The sequence below is a fragment of the Mastacembelus armatus genome, chromosome 11 (genome assembly GCF_900324485.2).
Source record: "Mastacembelus armatus chromosome 11, fMasArm1.2, whole genome shotgun sequence".
In the NCBI taxonomy this organism is placed as follows: Eukaryota; Metazoa; Chordata; class Actinopteri; order Synbranchiformes; family Mastacembelidae; genus Mastacembelus; species Mastacembelus armatus.
Window position 1 is genome coordinate 21,265,741 of NC_046643.1, and position 21,458 is coordinate 21,287,198.

The following is a 21,458-nucleotide window of genomic DNA, read 5'->3' on the forward strand; positions in this document are numbered from 1 at the left end:
TTTTCCACTCTGCCAAGAATAACGGGGGAAACACTGAATATTTGTAATTGTTTGAAATTTTGGCAGGAAGAGGCCAAATTTGAGGATATTGAATACTGGCACAGAAAAGCAGATCCAGTCCCAAAATATCAGCGTCGACGTCTTTGAAAACCTGCGTGGGTCAAAGCAGGAAGCAGAACAGTTCGTTTCACACTTTGGCGTTCTGTACATTCAGATGGTACGTGCCCAAATCCAAGTACGTGCCAGGATGAAGTCGAACTTAAACACAATGACAGGGAGAATAAAATACAGGGGAAATGCAAATGAGATATTTTTGCAGATGAGATAAAACGGCAGCGTTGTGGTTGCGAGCCTGTCAGCTGAGAGCTCTGAAAAGTAATTAATATTAATGCAACACACGAATAAAACAACGAGGCTTCACTTCTGCTGTCTGCAGGAGGAGCGATATCCAACGTCTTCATCCGCCGCCACAGGGGGCCGCGAGACCGGTCGCTCACGGTCCTGCCGCCTTGTTTTTTTTCAGCTGGAACCGTAGTTTCCCTCCCCGGGCCGATCAGTTTGACATGGATCTGTAGGTCAGTCCGCAGCCTCGTCAGACAGGGGTCACGTGTTGTTACCCAGCCAGACAGAACCTTAAAGAAAAGGTCCAGGATCAGACAGGCCCTGATGTGTAAGGTTCTTGTTCGGACAGTTTAATTCCAGGAGAACGACTGGTTTTACTTTTTGACGCCACTGAAGAAGTTGTTTCATTTATTTTTATCAGGCTCAGGCGAATCAGATTCTTCAGACTCACATCGACAGAAACCAGATTAGAGAAGAAAACCCTTATTTGTCCCACAGCGAAGTACAAGTACACAGCAGAGTACCTACAGTGACAAGGATGTCAGATTAAACATAGTATAGCAAGTAAAATATTACTCCTTTACTGCAGTAACAGTAGAAATACCACAGTGTAAAAGTCCTGCATTCAACCTGTTACTGCAGTAAAACAGAAGTACCATCGTCCAAATGTACTTGAAGTATCTGAAGTAAAAGTAGTCACTGTGCAGAATGGCCCAATTCACATACATGTATCTGATATTACTGTGAAATATATAGTCCAAGGATGAAGTAGCACAACATGCAGATACTGAGGTGAAGTACTAATACCTCAGAATTGGACTTGCAGTACTTAGTAAATGTACTTCGACTCTTGTAACTCGATTAATTGAATTAATTAGCTGTTTATTCATTTTGTCTCCAAACCGTCAGGAAATAATCAGATTTATGGAAAAAGTTTTCAAAACCCAATTCCAGTTTATTTTAAGAAATATTTTTATTATTAATATTTTCTCTCATATGATGGAGAAAAGCAGCAGATTTTAGGAACCTGAAGTGCAGCAGGGAACGTCTGGTATTTTTATTATTTAAAAAAAACGACTCGACTGACCGTGAATCTGTTCCAGATTCTGATTTCAGCTTTAATCGTGATAAAAAGCGACATTAATCAGCGGTTACAGCTCTGCAGTTTTCCAGTTATGGTAATAACAACAAACAGCTTGTGCGTCATGTCATGTGTTAATTAAAGCTGATGAGACAGAATTTACATTAGCGTATGTTTGCTCAGGTTCTATACCCACAGACAAACTGGATCCAAATCTGATTTATTCTCTGCAGACTCCGACGGCGTCCAGGCTCAGCGTGGTCACATGTGGCTGTGGGTCAAACCTGCACTTCTCTTCAAAATTAGCTTGAGAATATCTTTCCTGAACATACGCAGGCCCCCACTCTGTTTGTCATTTTGACATAATTTACCCAACATCTTTAAAAAAAAAAAAAAAAAAAAAAAAGCCATATTTGTCTGATGCCATCAATCATCCAGTGAGGGTAGGTGTCGTTTATTTATTTATTTTTCCCCATGTCTCATAATTCGAGCGCAGAACTTCACAAACAGATGCTGCGTTTGTCATCGGCGCTTATGTTATTTAGATTTCTTCTTCCTTAAATCTCCAAGAAGTCATTTTTATTCATGAAGACAGAAAAGAATGCTTATTCTCTCATTAAAGCCCTGCGCCGTGTGTTTCTCAATTACTCAACACATGACTGACCAGCGGCATTGATGTGCTCATCAGACAAAAAGCGCCTGAGATTAGCTTCTCGCCCTGAGCCCTGATTGGCTGGAGAACCCCCCTCCTCTTCCTGCCTGGATCGTTAATTTGAACCTTGTTTCAAACCCTCATTTATCCAGGGGAAGCTCACTGAGCACGGCTCCTCGTTTCTCATCAGCATCCTCATTGATATTCATATGTTTCCTCATCTTCACACCTGGGGGCTCCCGCTGACGCCTCGTCCTAAACCTCTGCCTTGCTCAAGAGAACTTCAGCTGCGGGTTTCCCAGTATTCCCAGATGTTCCCAGCTGTCCGCAGTCACGGCCGACCAGAGTCTGGGGGCGAGGGGCGGTTTCTCTGAACCCACGTCGGCCCGTTTTCAGTTCCTGGTCTCTGTTTCTGGGGGTGGGCGGCTCAGTGGGTGGGGTTGGGTAATGTACCGTACACACTGGGCCAGTGTAAATCTGCTGTACTGCCTCCCCCCCGCCGCACAGCATCATGGGAACAGGAGTGTTTTTGCTGTCTTTAACGAGCCGCCTGTAATCGGTACATGTGTCGGATCAGTCACATCTTCATATCTCTGGGTAGAGACGTCTGATTGTTTGGACTGAAACTGACCTGATTTGGCTTCAGATCATTTTACACTGAAATGTTGAAGCAGGAAATCAGAAACCTCAGTAATCATTTAGGCTGTAACACAAAAACTGTTTCCAGCTTCTTTATTGTGACACTTTGCTGCTTTTTTTTCTGTTTTTTATTCAGCTTCTTTTTCTACATTCAGTCGTTCACCTTCAGGCCTGTGGACGACTGAGTCCAGCTGAGTCTCTTTATGAATATTAAGAAAAACCATCTGACTAAACCTGAACTTTGCATCTATTATTATATTATTGTAACACAACACGTAGGGCCACTTTTTAAAATTAATACATTTGAAAAAACACATAAATTTTAGTTCCACTTTCTATTTTTATTTGATAGAAATATATATATATTTAAAAAAAACTCTCTCATTTGGTCCTTTTCTGCCTGACAAACATCCAAAACTACTGACTCGTGTTTGGAGCTTGTTTTTATTTCTCTTGTGGTTTCTGGTGTAAGTCAGAGATGAAGCCAAGATAATTATCACAGCGAGAATATTAATAACAATAAATCCCCACAAATGCAAGAACGCGACCATAGATGAGGGCACAAGCCTTCATTTTCTAATGTGACTAACGTTAGAATCACACATCACTCAACTCACGTATGAGCTGAAATATGGTGACAGGGTGAAACAGGGTGAAACAGGTGAGCAGGTGAAACAGGGTGAAACAGGGTGAAACAGGGTGAAACAGGGTGAAACAGGGTGAAACAGGGTGAAACAGGGTGAAACAGGTGAGCAGGTGAAACAGGTGAGCAGGGTGAAACAGGTGAGCAGGTGAAACAGGTGAGCAGGTGTTTGTTTGATCGGAAGAAGATTTAATCTTCAGAAGAAGAATGTTGGTGTTTCGTGGATGTTTTTTTTTTTTTATCTGTTTGGTAAAACAATCATAGTTTCTCTTTTCATTTTGCTCTGATTGAATTAGCCTCATGCTGCCATCCTGCTGCTCTCCAACTGTACACACACACACACACACACACACACAGTGTAAATAGGAAATAGTTTCTTGGCTACAACCCTGCGAGACAAAAAGCTGTTTGCAGTGAAAGTTTGAATCAACACGTTGGTACAGTCTGGTTCAGGTGGGACGTACAGGAGGAAGGAAGCGCGCTGCGGTTTCTTGAGAGGAGTAGGAAATCCCACAATGCACTGCAGCTGCGTTTCTAAATAACAAGAGCCTCAAACCTTGTGAGATTACTGGCAGGAGTGAAGTCTCGTCTTTTGAGCGGAGCTTTCCAAACATTCAGGAGTTCGACAGTGAACTCACCTGCACGTCTCACACCTGTGGCCACACCTGAGCCTGTGACGTCACAGCAGGTGCCTCCAATCAGCAGCTCCTTTATTCCTAAAGCTGCTGGATTATACAGGAGGTAGACTGGGGCAGGGACTCACTCAGACACTCAGGAACCAACATGAAATAATCAGTGATGTGAGCGGCTGAGCCTGCAGGAGGAAAAGCTGCGTGTGCTCCTCACCAAACCGCGCTCACTGTTTACACGAGCGAACGTTTGCATTGTGTTGTTACGTCCATGTTACCGTCTCTCTCTCCTGCTGCAGCGGGTTGAGCCACGAGCCGCCGTCAGATCAGTGGGACAGGGCGAAGGAACAAGCGAAACAAAGACCAGCTCAGAAAAACCCGAGTGCACATGGATGTTAAACTTTGCAGGTCTGGTCCTGCTGAAGCTCAATAAGCCAAATGCTTTTTCTTCTTCTTCTTCTTAGAGCAGCAGCAGCTCACCCTGCAGGAACCTTGGTCTGGAATCAAAGCTGCACCTTTAATTTTTGTGTTTTCTCCCAGCTGGATATTATCAGGGCCTCTCTGTCGTCCGCCTGTGGCTCTGGCAGAAAAATGGCCACAGAAGGGTCAAGATGATTGGATGAGGTGGAGGAAGCTGGACGAGTTGTCGTTAAAGAAATACAAACTGTAAAAGTGACGCGTGTCTTTAACCACGTTAGACTTTGACTCCTGAGCGTGACGTCAGTGGGCCGGACACGTCTTGCACATCTGCAAAACGTCTTTATTCCAGTCTGAGACCCGTCCGTCCCGTCTCCTGAAGCCTGATGTCGTATGAGGACGTTTATTTTTTTACCATCTGTCTCACCTCCTAGATCTCTAACAGAGTCCTCAGGCAGACAGTGTCTGAGTCCAACATCACACCCAACGTGCTGAACGTGATACTCCCCGACGGAGCCGGACTCATCTCGAATGAAAGGGTCCGTTTCAGGCGCTGAAGACGTTGCTCTGCTGAGTCCTGGCTCCGTTTTGGATGCTGCAGCGTCTCCACCGACCACATAACCCAGCCAGCTCCATCTGAGTCCATGTGATCAGGACTCTGTCCATCAAAGCATTAAACATGACTCTGCTGCTTTGACTCAGTGACTGTGTCAGCACTGCCAGCAGGTCAAAGGTCAGCACACTGAAGCAGATGTTTTCTGGGCTTCTCTTCAGGTCACGCCTGCAGCCAAATGATGTCCTGCCTCTAACGTGTTGTCTGTTGGAGTCTTTACGAGGCACGGTGCGTTTCCTCTGAATGGCCGAGGACTCACACGGACGGTGCATGAGCAGGTCGTCACTCACTTTGTGTTTTGAGTGACTGGGTCGTATTTACGTTCCGCCACATGGAGATTTGCCACCTGTTGTGGCTGTGACTGATAACAGAGTCTTATCCTGCATGTGCCTCTTAAACGTGTCCAGTCTTGTGGTTCTCATTGCTGTATCTGCTGTAGCTCTGAAGTCACATGCTGATGCACCATGTGCTGTTGAAACTGTTTGGCTGCTTCTTGCACCGACTGGTTGGGGGGTTCCCAGATCCTTGATTGGCAGCTATTTTTAAAAAATGAAAGCAAAAGAGATCCTCAAATAATTTGTGATGCAGCCTGTAATAAAAAAAAACAAAACCAGGTCTCAGTTTCACTATGAGCCCAACAAAGACCAGTGAAGTCCAGATTTATGATTAAGTTTAACTTGACCCGTGTCCCCGATGGTGCCGAGCCAGAGTCCGCCTGTGGAGGTGTGTGTGTGACTCCGTGTTTAGTGTCAATGCAGACGAGTGCTGGGGAATTACAGATGTGGTTACTTTTGTTCAACCACCTGCTGCATTTCTCCAACATCCACTTCCATTTATTTCTGAATGAAAAACACCATTTTTTTTGTTGCTGCTCCTTTGTGTGAGCCAGGCCTGCGTGTTGAGCCGTGTCTGAAACCAGCAGGGCACCGGGTTTGTATTTTTTCCACTCTCCACCCTGCAGAGCTGGGCTGTATGCAGGTCAGCGGATTGCAGGTATTTGTCATAGTGACCTCTTTCTGCGGCTGCAGAGCCACTGGAAATGTGAACAGACAGACTCTGGGTGTGTGTGTGTGTGTGTGTGTGTGTGTGTTTCACACTGAGTTTGTGCACGTGCAGGGTGTGTGACTCTGGGTAAGGAACCGTTAAAACGCACCAGATTTCTCACTTTATTCCAGAACAGGACTCAGTTGTACTAGTGAGAGGAAGTGAAGGTTTTTCACAATAAGAGAAAGCAGGAATGTTTTGGCATTGAAGCTAAAGTCCTCAGATTTTGAAGGGATTAGACAGAGTAAATGTCACAGACACTGAAAGCTAATTGCAGCCCTCTCTGCTGACTTATCTTTGCCTTAGTTTTAAGAGGTATTTCTGCCTAAATGTGGAAGCGGGGAAAGTTTAGCGTGAAGGAAGTTGAACCGTGGTATTTTTAGGTGAGTTCTGCTCCATTAGACAGTGTATATACAGTGGGGATGGCAGAGGAAGCAAAAACGTAAACTTGGAATGAAAACTAGTCCAACACGACATGTTGGCATGTTCTACCTTTGTTCTCCCCGTCGTGTGTTGTTGTCGGACAGTATACAGACGCACAGGGAGGTATGAAACACAGCCAAACGCAGCCTGGTTAGCTTCTCTCTTTACCTTTTCATGTGGTAGAAAGTTCCATGTTTTGGTGAAGTGTAGACAAGGCATAAACCACGGGGACTATTTTTAGACGGCAGCGGCACAGGGCTTGCGCCATCCTGCCATTTCTCTGCCTGACTCATCACCACGACTGGAAACGAAGCAGTCACAGCAGCAGATGGGTTTCCAAACTCACCAGCCACTCCTTGCTCCTTTACTAGCCAAATTCATTTCATTTAAATCCTTTTCATTGTTTCCAAGAACACCCAGACCTCTGAGTGTTTGGTTCTGTGACAAAACCACAGACAGATGAAACCAAAGTGAACCAGTCAGGCTGTTGGTAGTGTCTCTTCCTGCTCGCCACAAATCACCAATTTGCATCAAAAACCAATTTAGGGAGTACGTTTTGATTAGAACCTTAGTTTGTCATTGATTTTTGTGTGTGTTCATTCATTCATTCGTTCATTCGTCTGAGTGAATCCAGTAATCGACTGTAATTACAGCTCCGCCGGTGCTGGATCTGTGACGCACGTACACATGTTAATATATATTAGACGATTTATCTGAGGCAGGTATTTCAGCATTAACACGGTTGTTCTTTACAGGCAGCCTCTGAACGTGGGTGTGTCAATTTTCCTTTTATTGTGAAGGAGAAACAATAAAAGGAAAAGTGTCGTCATGGATCACAAGACGTCAGGAATGATTTTGTTTTAAAGACCCAATAATCCGAACGTTAACTAAACATTGAACTAATGGTCAGTCGACAGAAAGTGAACGTCTCAGTGAAGACACCAGATCACCTTCTGCTAATTTCCTGTCAGAACAATTGATAACTAAGACAGTAATTTCCTAGCTGTGGCCCCTGTGCCCACGTAGAGGTCGGTGTAAGGGTCTAATCCGTCTTCAGCGAACCTTTCCTACTAAACTAAAATTACCAGGTGACGTGGGCTCGTGTTCTCGGGCCCTGGAGGAAGCACTCGAGTAGAAAATAAGAACGAATGTGACGGGTGAAGGTCTCCATCAGTCTGAGACCAGCCTGTAAAATTTTTCATCATTTCACCCCAGTCCTCCTCTCGTGCCTCTTCAAAACTGAAATGACCTTCCCACTCCAGTCAGAACAGCACAGTCACTCTCCTCTGAGAGTCGGAGACTGAAAACTCATCTCTTCGAGGAGTACCACAAGTCCTCGTCATCGCCCTCCTCAATCATCCTCCCTTCTCCGGTTTCCTCTGCTCCGTCCTGCGGTAAAAATGAAAACCCTGCTCTGTGCTGCTGTTTGGTGTTTTCCTCACATTCCTGCCTCTCACACGGGGGATTCGTCATATTGTGACCTTGACCTTTGTGCTACGACCTGGTCCGACGTGAGTCGCTGGTCGTTAATGTTGTTCTCAGGTGGTTTAATGAGCACAGGATCGAGTTGTGACGCTATAGCAGAGTGTTTTCATGTGGTAACAATATCTGACAGATACAGTGGAGCTGAATTTCAGTTTCCATCGTGCGGAGCCTCAAACAGCTGAGAGTATTGTACGTGGTGATCTGGATGCTGATTGGTTGGCAGGTGTTGTTCTCTGTCCTCATTAGAGATGCTACAGGACGTGTCGGCTTTATGTGCCGCGTCTGTCCACGTTTAAGTCCAGTCACTGAATGAAAGTCCAGTCACGGCTGCAGCTGCCCCGCAGCTGAGTATCTGCCTTCTACCGTCACCAAGGAGCAGCATCTTCGGTAAATCGCCCAACGAGATGCCAGTTAGGCACCAATTAGACCGTGTACCGTGATCCAGGGAGTTCTGTAAAGGCCCAGGAAACAGGGGCCATATGCCTTTCACGTTACAGTCTAATCTACCAGGAATGCATGTGATTGGATAATGCAGCATTTTGCCAGATGACGACATGTTGTGTTGCAATACAGGTTGATCCAGGATCACGTCTTTCTGCCCAGCTCTGTTAGTTTGTGAGGGCCCGGCGTTAAAGCCCCTGGTGCAGGGCAGCCCTGTGTCTGTGCGGGGCAAAGGTCTGTCTGATGTTGACTCTCTCTGGGACCTTTGCCGGTTTGGTTCATGTGACTTTACATTTATTAAACTGTTATCTCTGAAGTTAAAGCCAGGGTCTTACTGATTTATAAACTGAATAATTGCAGTCATGTGCATGTGTGGACTGAAGGTCTGAAGGTTTAAGTGACTCAAAGAGACTTTGGGGGGTCACTGAAAGTCGTGCAAAGTGAATGAAAAGGCTTTGGTTGATTGTAATTGTGTGAAATCAGGAACTGAGGTGTGTTGTGTTGGGGCGTCTCTGCCTTGTGCATTAATTCCTGCCCAGCTACCTTTTCCTGAGCTTTTCAAACACACATCCGTCCTTCCCCATCATCCTCCTCCTCCTTAGTTTCCCACAGTTCCCCGCTTCACCTACTGAACCCAGCCTCCAGCCCAGGAATGGAGCAGGGGGAACGGCAGGAATGTGGCCCCCAGTCCGAGCCAAAAACGCAAAACAAGGAAGGCGGAACTCAAACGCCCCGCCCCCCGGGAGCCAGAGCTGTGTTTTCATTGGCTGAGCGCTGTAGGCTGACCACAAATCCACTGTCCCCATTGGCTGCTTCTCTGTCTTTACTCCCTGCTGCTCTTCAGCCTATCAGGGCTCTCTCATGCTGTTAAAGTATGCGTGTGTGCGTGTGTGTGTGTGTGTGTGTGTGTCGTCACTCTGATCCTTACCGACAGCACTGGCCCGAGTCTTGCTGGTTTCACCAACCCCACTGTAGATAATTATTGTGGAGCTCAGGACCTTGTTCCATATTAGCTCCCGTTAGCTCCAGCCATATTAAAGCTGCCACTCACACACACACACACACACACACACACACACACACACGAGCAGTGGCCCAGCGTCGAAGTACACGAGGCAGGTTCCTGTGACGCTCCCTCCTCCGGCGCTCTGTGCAGCGCAGCATCGAAACCAGGCCGAACGCACGGCTATAGGCCAAGTGTCTTCGGCGCTATTATTAGCCCGCGCTTCATCCTACAGGGGAGAATGATAAAGATAAGTCGGGTCAGTCGGCTGTGTCATCTGGGACGCCGGCTGCTTTTTAATGTCACGACGCACAGACTCTTGTGAGGTCTGCGGCGGCAGAGTAAGACCAGATGAAGGGAGAGGACACAGAGAGAGGAGGGAAAGTGTCCTGCTCCTTTTTGTTGCATCCATGTTTGTGTTGGCAGAGGGGGGGGAGATTGGATTAGAGCTGGGCTGTCACTTCCAATGTAAATTCCAATGTCCTTATTGCATGAAAACAGAAATTACAGACAGGTTTCTCAACAACACAATCCCCGAAGTATCATGGAGGATACAAAGGCTGGAGAGGACTCAGATGGTCTCTAACCTTTGTAATGAAAACCATCTGGGAGACCAGAATCACATTTTGTTCAAACGTAAGAACGTGAGCGTTGCCAAAGTGCGATTTAATCTTCATTTAAACAGCTCATTCTAGCCCGTTGTTTAGCCGCTTTTTCTTCAGACCACGTAACCTGATCTAAATCCTTATAATCTCTTATTACAGTGAGGATAATCATGATTTTCACGTCGTCCACACGTGGCCTCTAGCAGCTGTAATTAAAAACTAACAAAACGAGTGAAGGCTGTGCTTCCATGTGATTTACAGAGACTGTAGCGATGGACTGCGATGGAAGGCCTTCCATTGCCCTGGACACCACTCAGCGGCCCCTTTATTAGGGACAGCAGTGCAATCTAATGTGATCCAATACAACAGTTCTGCCGTAAACTCTGCAGTTATGATGCCTCTAATGACGACGCTGTCACAGAGGCGTTAATTCAATCAGGTTGCAGCCCCGAGGACACAGACAGTAATGGACTGCATCGTGTTCAGAGCTCGTCCTAATAGTCTGCAGCCACGGCAGCACGGGAAACGGGGCCCGTCGCCGGTTTGGACCTCGAAGAAGCCGAACGGTAGCCGTGCCCGGTTATGGTGCTCTGCATTTTGACTTTCTGTTACGTCTTCTGTCGTGGAGAGCTGATAAACAGGACGTCTGTGTTGGTGAATCCAGCCCCCGGTGGAGCAGCCGGCGTGCACGGAAGCCAGTTGGCTGCAGCCCGTTGACTTGTGCGAACACACCCCCTCTCATCCAGTGCATTTCCACATTAACCTTCATATGAAAGTGCCACCTCCCTTTATTACCTTCACAATGATCCAGCAGCAGGCTGGTGCAGGCTGACAGTCTCGTTGCTGATGGTTTCGTGTGTTTTAGCTAATTAATGTCTCAAGATTAATGTGTTGATGATTAACTGGTGTGAAAACATTACACATTCTGTATTTAAACAGCCACACTCTTTGCCTTTCAGTGCCAGGAGGCATTTCATCAGAGAAGGCGGCACTTTCAGCGGATTCATTAATCCTATTTATTTTAGTAATGTAGGAGACGCAAATATGGGACAACAAACAGTTGAAATGGTGAGAAGTTGATGGACTCGGAGCAGACCGCAGGCTTTAGTCTGGAGGCTCCTGTCAGGTTGCTTTTTTTGTGGTGAAGGGAGAGGTATTTGGTTGGAGCTGGCTCTTCGGCTCATCTGCATCTTATTTGAATTTCCTGCTTGCATAATTCCTCGGTTAATGGGGAACCGCTCGGCACCGCCACAGCTGTTTTGCCTTTCCTGCCTGGCGAGAGCGGCGCTCACACGGCTCGAGGAGGGAGCGAGGGGAGGAAAAATGTTTGAAAAGAAAAAAAAAAAAAATCTGCAAGTCATGTGGTGCAGAAATACAGTACAAACAACGTGTGATTCCCCCGAGGGCGGAGGAGGAGGAATGGAGTCAAACACCCACCCACTCCCTGCTTCAATCCACACTCTGCATGTACCACACACTCCAGCAGCACCACACCCCCTTCGCCACAGCCTCACTGAGCATGTGCAGTGATAGTGAAGAGTCTCTTGTCGCTGCCCTCCTCCTCCTCCTCCTCCTCCTCCTCCTCCTCCTCCTCCGGTCCTCGGCTCTGCTGTGTGCTGGTCCTGTAATTGGTTGGTAACAGCACTGGGCAGCACCACAGAGCACCAGGCGGGCTTCAGCCGGCCGCATTAGTCCGTTTACGCATTCACAGCCCTATTAGAGGCTGTTTGTTCGCTTATTAGCGAACCGAGCTGGAGTTTGAACCCTGCCACAGACACGTTAATCACCAAGAGAACAGCAAATGTGCAGGAATTTGTGGCGCTGACGTTGGCAGCAGACGTGTGGACAGCTGACAGGGCTTCCCTCCTAGATCCAGACCTGTGGTACAGTTTGTCCTGAGCTGCCGAGGGTTTGAAACGCATAAAGGCAAATATTAAATGATCTCACTGTAAGTGTGTGTGTGCTGTGGGACTTTATTACTCTGCTCAGTAATCAACTCCCTGCTGTTGTTCATCTCGTTCTCCATTTTTCTCCTTCACTTTGTTTCCTCCCGGTCCACGCCGAGGCTTTTACGTCGGAGCCCGTCTTCTGCTGTACGTCCCCGAGGTGGAGATGGTTCCTCTGCACCGCAGGCCACCGTGGAGTCATTTCATTTACCTGTCATCCATCACAATGAACCTTTTGTCTGCTCCCGTTCTCAGCATTGTTGTTGGTGCTTTGGCAGTTGTGCCAGATTGTTGTAATTTGCATAAAAAACCATAGTGTCATCTTCTCATTCGTAGCGCAGTCGGATCTAAAGAGATAGCTCAGACATTTCAGATTCACAGGGACAAAGACTGATCATAGAAAAAGACACTAGTGCGGAAGCTGATAATCACATTTCAGAGTTTTCTTCAGTATCAAAGTTGGAAAGTGATAAAGCTGTGGGGCCAGACGCACACGAATATCAAACAGCCTCAGAAACAGCAAAGCTCACTATTGTTCACGACTGAGACGCTTAAATGGCCTGAAATTTGAAGCTGAACATTTGTGAGCATTTCAAAATAAAACAGAATTTTCTTTTGGTTTGTTGTTAATCAGATGATGACGACTCAACTACGGATTAAATGGAGAAATTCTTATTGAGGAAGTGTTCACACTGTACTCCACACGTGCACCGCTCTAATACAATCAGTGAAATCTTATTAGATGTTTTTACTTTCTCTTTCTGTGTGTGTGTGTGTGTGTGTGTGTGTGTGTGCGCAGAGCAGATCAGTCACAGCTGTTGTGTCTGTTTTTTATTACTTTCTCAGCAGGTGGGGGAGACTTTTTTCAGGCTTCATTCAGCTCGCCGTCCCTTTGTCCCGTCCTGTTATTAGCTCGGTCGAGCACCGGTCATCCTGACATATTGAGTTTTCACCAACACAAGCTTTCTGGTTTCCTGCATCAGTAACTGGGGAGGAATGCGGCCGTCCACATCAGTAATGAAATCTGTGTCTTTGTTATTGAGCGGCGGTCATTGTTGTGGTGTGAAAGTGCAGATTCAAACCCGGTGAGAAGCTGCGATTGTCACATCCTGCATTTTTACGTCTCTTTCAGACAGATCTTGTCCGTCCGCTGATCTCTGCTTTGAGATTAGACTAAGACTGAGCAGATTCTCTTTCTCTGTGCTCACCTGATTACAGACATTGCACTTTGTAGCCGTAGAGTCAAACAGTCAGTCGAGAGGAAGTTTGGGAGATACAGTCACTGAACTGAAACACCAAACGTTTAATTTACTGCTTTTCTTTTCTTGTCCTGTAGGAAACTCCAGACTGTCGGTCTGTCGACCTTTTATCAACAGGGCTGTGGAGGTTCGACGTAGCCGCAGCCGTGGATGACGATCGACGACTTAATTAACTAGGAGCTGATCTGATCTGCTGCCGTATCATTTTTCCACTAAAAGGCCCAAAACTCTCTGTTGTGGAGTAATTCAGGAAGAAGTCCCCTCGATGCGTCTTGAGTAAATCGAGTTAATTGGGCGAAGCGTCGTTAGCTGTCGTGTCTTGATGTGTATCAGCATCTGTTTGTTTGTGGAGCTTCACTCCCACATTTCACCGGGAGCCCGTTGCCCTCACACGCCGCTGTAGTGTGGAAATCCCCACAGTTCCTGCGATGCGTCATCATTAAGGCAGAAACAAGCAGACAGTTTTGTTTTTTTGTTTTTTTTTCAGTTCCTTAACATCTGAGGCTTTATGGGTGGTGATTTTTATGACAGGCCCAACTTCCTTTTTAAAAGTGCGGTTAAAGGTAAAATCATGGACGTCTGTTAAATTCGATGGATGTTGCTCATCCTGCTGACGTCTAGTGGCTCTTCCTACACGTGCACCATTAATTCATACTGCACCCAAACACATGAGGGTAGTTAGACCCCTGTCCCTGCTGTGTGGGACACGGTAGGAAGTAATTAGTGGGTGATGAAGATGTGCAGCACTGAGCCTGATCTGTGCAGCGAAACCAAAACATGGAGCTCAAAGAGGCTGAAAAGCTGCTGAACCAAGTCAGTTTCACCGTGAACTCGGATCCTCTTTAATTGACCTGTTCGATTAATTTCAGACGCCGCTTAAGGACAAAACCCACAAATCGAATGAATGTTTTGTAAGCAGATGCAAAATATCCAGACGAGCCGCGTCCTCCACTGTCACGTTAATGTGAAGCGGGACGTTGAGGAATGTGTTTCAGTGACTTTGGAGCTTAAATATTAATAGAGCGTGTAGCAACAGAGAACAGGGACAGCTGCGCCTCATATATGATGCAAAAGGAGTGTAAGAGCTGCAGCAGCCGGCGCAGGACGTATAGACGGGAGAGGACGCGGCTCAGGCCGACCCCCTTTGATCCAGCACACTGGGAAACAGGCCCATTTTCCTGCTTTGTGTGAATCAGGGTTTCAGGTAAAACCTTGAACATGCTCCTTTTTTTTTTTTTTTCCTTCCTTTGTACCTGTCCAGTTGACAGAACGGACCTGAACCTGGATCAGTTTAGTCGAGACCTTTTAAGGTTTTAAAATAAGCCACTAATTTGTTGTTTCATCACGAGCAACATCTCGTCATGAAACAGAAGCTGAGCTGTTGAAACGTCTACACACACGTGTTGTTTTCTTTGATTGTGTCCTTGAATGAAATCACAGTTTCTGTCAGACTGAAGCTGTTGTACAGCTGCTCGAGTTTTACTGTTTAAGAGCATACAAAGGTTTTTATTAAACCTTTTTTATCAGAAGAAGAACAAAAACACACGTTTCTAAAATCACAAACATTCGAAAAAGAACGGGAAGATCTTAAGTCAGTTGTCACTGTGCACAGCTCAAGGTAGCAGCCAGAGCCGGTTTGCAAAGTCCACGAACTGTCCCTTTAAGTGAAAATGCAGAGTCTCACAGTGCAGTAACGTACAGCAAACACACACACACACACACTGAGTCCCGGGGCAGGCCTGGTTAGTATCAGTCTGCTGATGGATGGAGGATGAGGTCAGTCCTGAGGGGGATCCAGACTCTGTGGAAAAGACCTGTTGTTCTCTGGTTCTCTCCCTGCTGAGCTGCAGTTCTCTGATGAGCTCATCCACTCACTCACAGAGCCTCAGTAACACACACACACACACACACACACACACACATCACATCCTGGGGAAAACACTGCTGGTGATTCCCTCTTAAAGGAGCTTCATAATGTTTAGCTGTTGGTCGCTGCCCGGGCTGAGGCCCCGAACGGACCAGGTGATTCAGACCTGAGAGAGAAACTGCTCATCAGAGGTTTTACTGTTCCTGCAGTGATTCAGTGTGTGTGTGTGTGTGTGTGTGTGTGTGAAGTGAAATCTGCCCCGTTTCCTGTTGTGAAAGTGTCGCAGACTTTCCCCTTTTGGTTTGACTGATTCATTGGCGCTTCCTTTGAGGATGGTTTTGGTAATCAGCTGTGTGTTAATCCCGTTTGTACAAACACGTCACAACCAAACAGAACATCTGCTCCAAAGCACGAAGGCAGAAACAGATGTTTCTGTCTTAGCAGCACATCCACAGTGGCCCTTTCAAAATAAAACCTGTTTTAATGCTGCTGCAGAAGGTTAGTGTGTGAAGTCCATGGAAACCTGAGCACAGCAATAAAATAATGCAAAGCAGGTAAACACACACACACACACACACACACACACACACACCCAAGGACAGCATGTGACTCATTTACACACACACACACCCCTACACACCCCTACATTACGTGATGACTGGAACAGGTGTTGCTGTCCGTTTAACGTGCACACACTTATTTCCCAGGTGTTCAGGTAACCTTCTTAAATTCAGGTCTGTCTGTCTGTCTGTCTGTCTGTCTGTCTGTCTGTCTGTCTGTCTGTCTGTCTGTCTGTCTGTCTGTCTGTCTGTCTGTCTGTCTGTCTGTCTGTCTGTCTGTCTGTCTCTGGACCTTCATATGGATCAAAAGCAGCAGGCGGCTCAGTGTTTAGGCTGTTAGTGGACTGGATCTGTGTGGGCTGTTACCTTCTTGACATGCTGTTAATGGCAGATGAAGTGCTTCATGTGTTGTTCACACCAGACTGCACCACAATAACACACACTCTGCCAGGATCGGCCCCACCTGCCCATCACGTCACTGCTGGACAGGTCTTTGAGGTTTGGAGTCCTGTCGCTGCTGGATTCTGCTTCTCCGGTCGAGCGTTTGAGTTTGTGTATGTGAACGGGGGTTAGTGTCTCCTGCCGTCTTCAGTCCAAAAATCCAGGGGGATACATGTGTAAGTGTGTGTGTGTGTGTGTGTGTGTGGGCTCAGGTACTGCTGAGAAAATGAAGTCTGGTTTGAATAATCAATAGATGTGCACGTCTGAAGGCTCATTAGACACCACAACGCTGCAGAAAGCCACACCAGGTTTTACTGCTGCTGTTTTTACTCCATTTATTTTTGCTGTGAAGTTACAGGTGTGTGATTTGCCATCGCATGTCTGGCCATATGTTGCTTTACAGCAGCGTCTGAGCCAGGTTCATCTGTTTTGCCTGGATGACCTTGCATTTATTTTGGCGGGGCCTCTTGCATCAGGGCTCATGCTGCGTCAGACAAGGCTGCCGTTCCTCACTGGGTTGATGTCTGAACACAGCGTCGCCGCAAGAATCCACGAGATGTAAATGTCTACGATGGGCCGTGCGTGCCGAAACATGTCGGCCTATAGAGACACCTGACGTGCAAGCTGGGACTCGGCACCAGCGCAGGGTAGCTAACGTCACCGCCGTGTCACATTCAGCCCTCCATAGTTTAATAGTTACACTGAGCAATAAGTAGAGATCATCATCATCATCATCATCATCGTTTTGCTTTGCACATCTTTGACCTGCAGGTTGCCCCTTTAACAGGCAGCAAGCAAACATTTACAGGAGGAGATTTAACAGTCAGTTTCATTAGTGAGTCATATTTTTATACAGGCTGTTGTTTATAAAATGTCAGAACGTGTGATCACATGTCCATAAAGTGACACGTCTCATTTAACACACTGGAACCAGCGAATGTTTATTTAATGCAGCTTTAATGTAGTGATCAGGTTTGATTCCTCAGTGTATCTGTGAGCAGCTCCGACTCCTCCTCCCTGGAATAATGTGAAACATGGGACAATGGCCGAAGCTTTGACGCATGAATGACATGTGTCAATCAATATGCGTGTGTTTCCATACGTTCTTCTCACTATGTGCCGTGGGAGGTGGTTCTGGTCTGATCTGGTCCAGTATAATTTGGTTAGAAACGGTGAATAGCGGGAAGTTAAGTGAGCCGTTTTCTCATTGGTCCGTCCTGAACCTGTACCCACTGACACTAATGCAAACACCGTTCTGTCTGTCTCGCTCTTTGTTTTCCTGCCTCGTCCTTCCCTCTCCATTTTGGCACATGTTGCCGCGGTAACCACTGCCTCTTTTTTTGGGCCAAGTCGTAGTGATGCAGGTTTTTTTTGTTTTTTTTAGAGCCCATACTGGGTTTAAAGTCCTGCTTCACTTACACTCACACACAGACACACACCAACACTGCTATGTCCTCTGTCTGCACCACACTCGCACGTGCACACCAGACTTGTTTTGCCTCCGTTTCTGACACACACACACACACACACACACACAGACACAGACATTCCCTCCTTCACTGACATCCCTCTCTCCTTTCAGAGCCCACAGGAGATTACCCAGAGTGCCGCTGGTCTGAGGATCAAGAGAGGGAGAGCGAGATAAAGCGTGGGACTGAGGAGGACGCACAGTGATTGGACGAGGAGGAGGTGAGGCTTAGGAAGAACCACGCCCCCCTCTGGTGAAGCCCCTCCCTCTGGTGAAGGAAGTGCAGTGAGTATCAGTTTTTTTCTAGGAGCCGAACCTGCAGACACTTGGTCTTTGCTGGGGTAAAAGAAGAGGTGTTTTATTTTGAAATGCCTTTGCATATCCTGTTTGACTGCAGAAAAATAGCTTTATTTTTGCTACAGAGCATTTAAGCTGAATGTTTAGTTTGGGAAGCCATCAGGCTTTTAGCTGCTGTTTGATCCTAAACTGAAGAAGCTGCGTTGGCCTGTAGCGTTAACTTCACAGACAGATCTCATGAAAAGAAAGTTTTGGCTTCGCCCTGATGTTCCAAACTGCTTCCATAAGGGCACAAACACTTTCAGGTCTTGAAAAACACCAGACAGAAACGGCGTAAAAGCTCCGGCCTGCTCGGCTGAAAGGTGAATGTTTTCAGAGGTTGCTGAACTTCGGTGGAAAAGTGAGCGAATGCCATTTTGCCAATCAGCGCTTGCCACCGGGGCAGGCTGAGTTCATTTCATGGCGACTTTGCAGGCTGGAGGATTGTGGGATTTGTTGTGGGAGCAGGGAAAGATGTGACTGCTGTGTTTGTCGGGCCAAGACCTGAAGTAAGTAAATGACACTGTGGAGCTGGTGCAGTGATGATGACGGGGTGTGTGGTGTGGTGTCCTCTAAGCTGGTTGTTTTCTATAAGAACAAACCCAGTTGGATCCTCAGGTGTTATGACGAGGCAGGAAGCCGAGCTCCTGATCCCGTTTCTTTTAGAAAGGAAGGTTTGGTGAATCTCTGGGAAGGGTCACGTTGTTTGTGTCTCAGTCACGTGACGTGCATAAAGAAAATGAATCTGAATCTTAAATATCCCTGTTGATATGTGCGTCCAAACTCCCCTACGTTGTCTGACACGTTACAGGCTGATTGTTCTAAAATCAACAGCAGAATAAGTGAAAATAAAACATGCGTTAGGTCCAGTAACCGGTGATTTCTTAGAGTTGCTTTGGTAACAATCCACCTTCTCGGCCCGAAGTGTCGGAAATTAACCAGGAGGCCTGCGCCTGCATTAATGAGCTGCCTGGTGAGAGATCACCTGAAAACAAACAGCGAGCAGACCCTGAGACTCAGGCCTGACCTGAGCTACGTGCATGAACACACACACGGGGAGGATGTGAATGTGTGTGGAAACACGTCGGCGTTATACGTTATAATCCCACAGGACGTCACGGCAAATCCAACCAGCCTGAAACTCCCGTGTTGTTTCTGTCACATGTGGACGTATGTTATAACAAGCCGGCACAAACATCTGTGTGAGAACGTTTTGCAGTGAAGACTGGAAAAGCAAGTTCAAGCAAATCCCAGAGATTTGCTGAGAGCCCCGGTCGGCAGCTTTGGTTCTGATCAGATGCCTCAGAGGAGAAAATCCAGCAGGAGGAACAGAATTCCAGATCCTCAGCGGAGGTCTGGGAGGAGGAGATTAAGATCAGAGGGAGAGCGGGTCCCTGATATACTCGATTAAACAGAAAGTCATGAAACATGTAAAACGTTTATTAAAGTAAGAGAAAGTGGAGAGTGAAACGGAGAGGGTCGTCTCGTCTTCTCTGGCTGAGGCTCCACCGGTGTTGGCAGAAATCACACACCGGTGCCGGGCACAGTCGCTTCTTGCCCACTGGGACAAGAGAAACCAGATCCACATCTCCAGTGCCCCTCAGTCCCCCAGAAGAGGACGATGGAAAAAACAGCAATTAGCTGTATGAAGGCTTTACTTGTCCTGACTCCAGTCTGTGTAGGTTTTACTTTGTCAGCTTTTAGAGGAAAAACTGCTTATTTTTCTCCTCTGATTCAAATGTAATTTCCTAAATACATTTACTGGGCAGGTGGGTTTTGCTTCAAAGCCTCCGTTTGCTGTGGGGGTTTTTTCTGGGTCTGTCATCACTTACATCCATTTAAGGTCCTGAAAATGCTGCATGCAGGAAGCGTGAAGTATGACGAGAAGTGACACCGGAAAGGTGAAGAGAGGTGTGACAGCGATGGACGAGGATTGGAGGCTCACGCCTGGGAGGCAGAGAGATTTTCGAAAGAGCAAGAGAAGGGTAGGACACTCTTTTGTGGAGAAAGTGGCTGCAGGTAAAAGTCAGAGCGGTACTTTAAAAGATGTGACATTTCATTTCCAAAATTCAAAACGGACGTGCAGGTTTCTGCAGACCGGCTTTTGTAGAGCGGAGCAGCTGGAGCCAGGTGGAGCCGGTTTGACGGGGCAGAGGAAAAAAGGAGGAAGAGGGAAAATTAGGTGTCAGTCCAGCTGATTTTCTGACTGATAGTCCTGATACAACACACACCTCACACTGTAAACACCAGATGGATGATGGAAGAGGAGATGGTTTTTGAATCAGGTACTTGTGTGTGTGTGTGTGTGTGTGTGTGTGTGTGTGTAGTAGGTTGGAAAATAGCGTTGATCCCTCCTCAGCTGGAAGCAACATGCTCGGTTCAGTAGGTTCATGCAGAAACTGTTTAAACATGGCAGCGTCCACAGACTCTGGTGCCCCCACGGCACTGAACCCAGCTGGCTTTGGAGGGGGGGGGGGGGGGTGCCACAGAGGCCGCTGCCCCGGTACAGAGCAGCGTAATTTGGGAAAGGTTTGAACAAAGCTCGTTTCAGAAGAGGCTTCACAGTTTGAACGTTTGGTAACCACATCTGGCTCCATCACGGAGGTCCGGTGCTGAGTATTTGTTATGCGGATAAAATAACACAAGAGAAACTGTAACTGCAAAAAAAAAAGAAACCTTGGTCGCGACCAAGTCCACTAATCCGAAGCGTTCGACCAGGCAGCAGCACGACAGCCGTTTGACACTGAGAAGTATTTTATAGGAGGAGAGTAGCTGGACGCACAACAAGAACAAAAACACATCTGCAGCACAACCTGCTCCTAACACTGATTGGCCAGTTATAACGAGAAGAAGAAGAAGAAGAAGAAGAAGAAGAAGAAATGTCATTCTTATTATTATCAGGTGGAGCTTGAGAGCAGAGAGACACAGCACAACATGGACGACGTCTGTTTACTGATTCCACCTGAACATGGCTCATTCTCACCATTCTCCTCTTTCCTTCACCATCTGCTGAGTTTGTCTGTTTTCTGTTCCCTCTGGTCCGGGCTGCCGTCGACGCCTCCTCTGGTCTCTCTGACAAATAAGTCCGGACTGTTCCCGGTGACCACGGACCCTCCAGAGACGACTTCCTTAGCGTTTAAAAGTCAAATCAATTACAAAATGTGTGGACAAGGAGGATTCTCAGTAGGGAATCAATGACTGAGTGAGCCCATGGTTCAGTATGTTCCTGGGTTTTTGTGGTCACAGTTTTGGGTTTGGTTCTTCCTGCAGCTTCACAGGTACCGACCTGCAGTAATGAAGAGCAGCGGCAGACAAATGGGGACAGATGTGAATGAGACCGATGAGTCTTACAGCTGTAACTGCTCATGAATCAAGAACATGAGGCTTCCAAACATGAACAAACTCATTTTTCATAAACCTTTGAGAACAGTTTGTCTGATGGAAACACCGGTCTCACTGATTTATGATGGATCCCCTGTGTGTATGTCCCACCTTTTGGGAGTGTACAGGTGGTGCAGTGTACAGGTGCTGCAGTGTGGGGTTTGTGGTAAGGTGCTGACTGAG

At 46.9% G+C, this 21,458-nt stretch overlaps 1 protein-coding gene across 4 annotated transcripts in view; it reads left to right on the forward strand.

Annotated features, from left to right (window-relative positions):
• The window catches only part of LOC113126627 (zinc fingers and homeoboxes protein 2-like), an 80,294-nt gene that overhangs the window by 5,962 nt on the left and 52,874 nt on the right, over positions 1–21,458 (forward strand). For 3 of the 4 annotated variants that reach the window (XM_026300750.1, XM_026300747.2, XM_026300748.2), the window contains exon 2: positions 17,673–17,843. The gene's annotated coding sequence lies outside the window, so the exon portion shown is untranslated. Of the gene's footprint in view, positions 1–5,912; positions 6,010–17,672; positions 17,844–21,458 lie in introns of those variants that run through there. The other variant, XM_026300751.2, reaches the window with a different exon arrangement.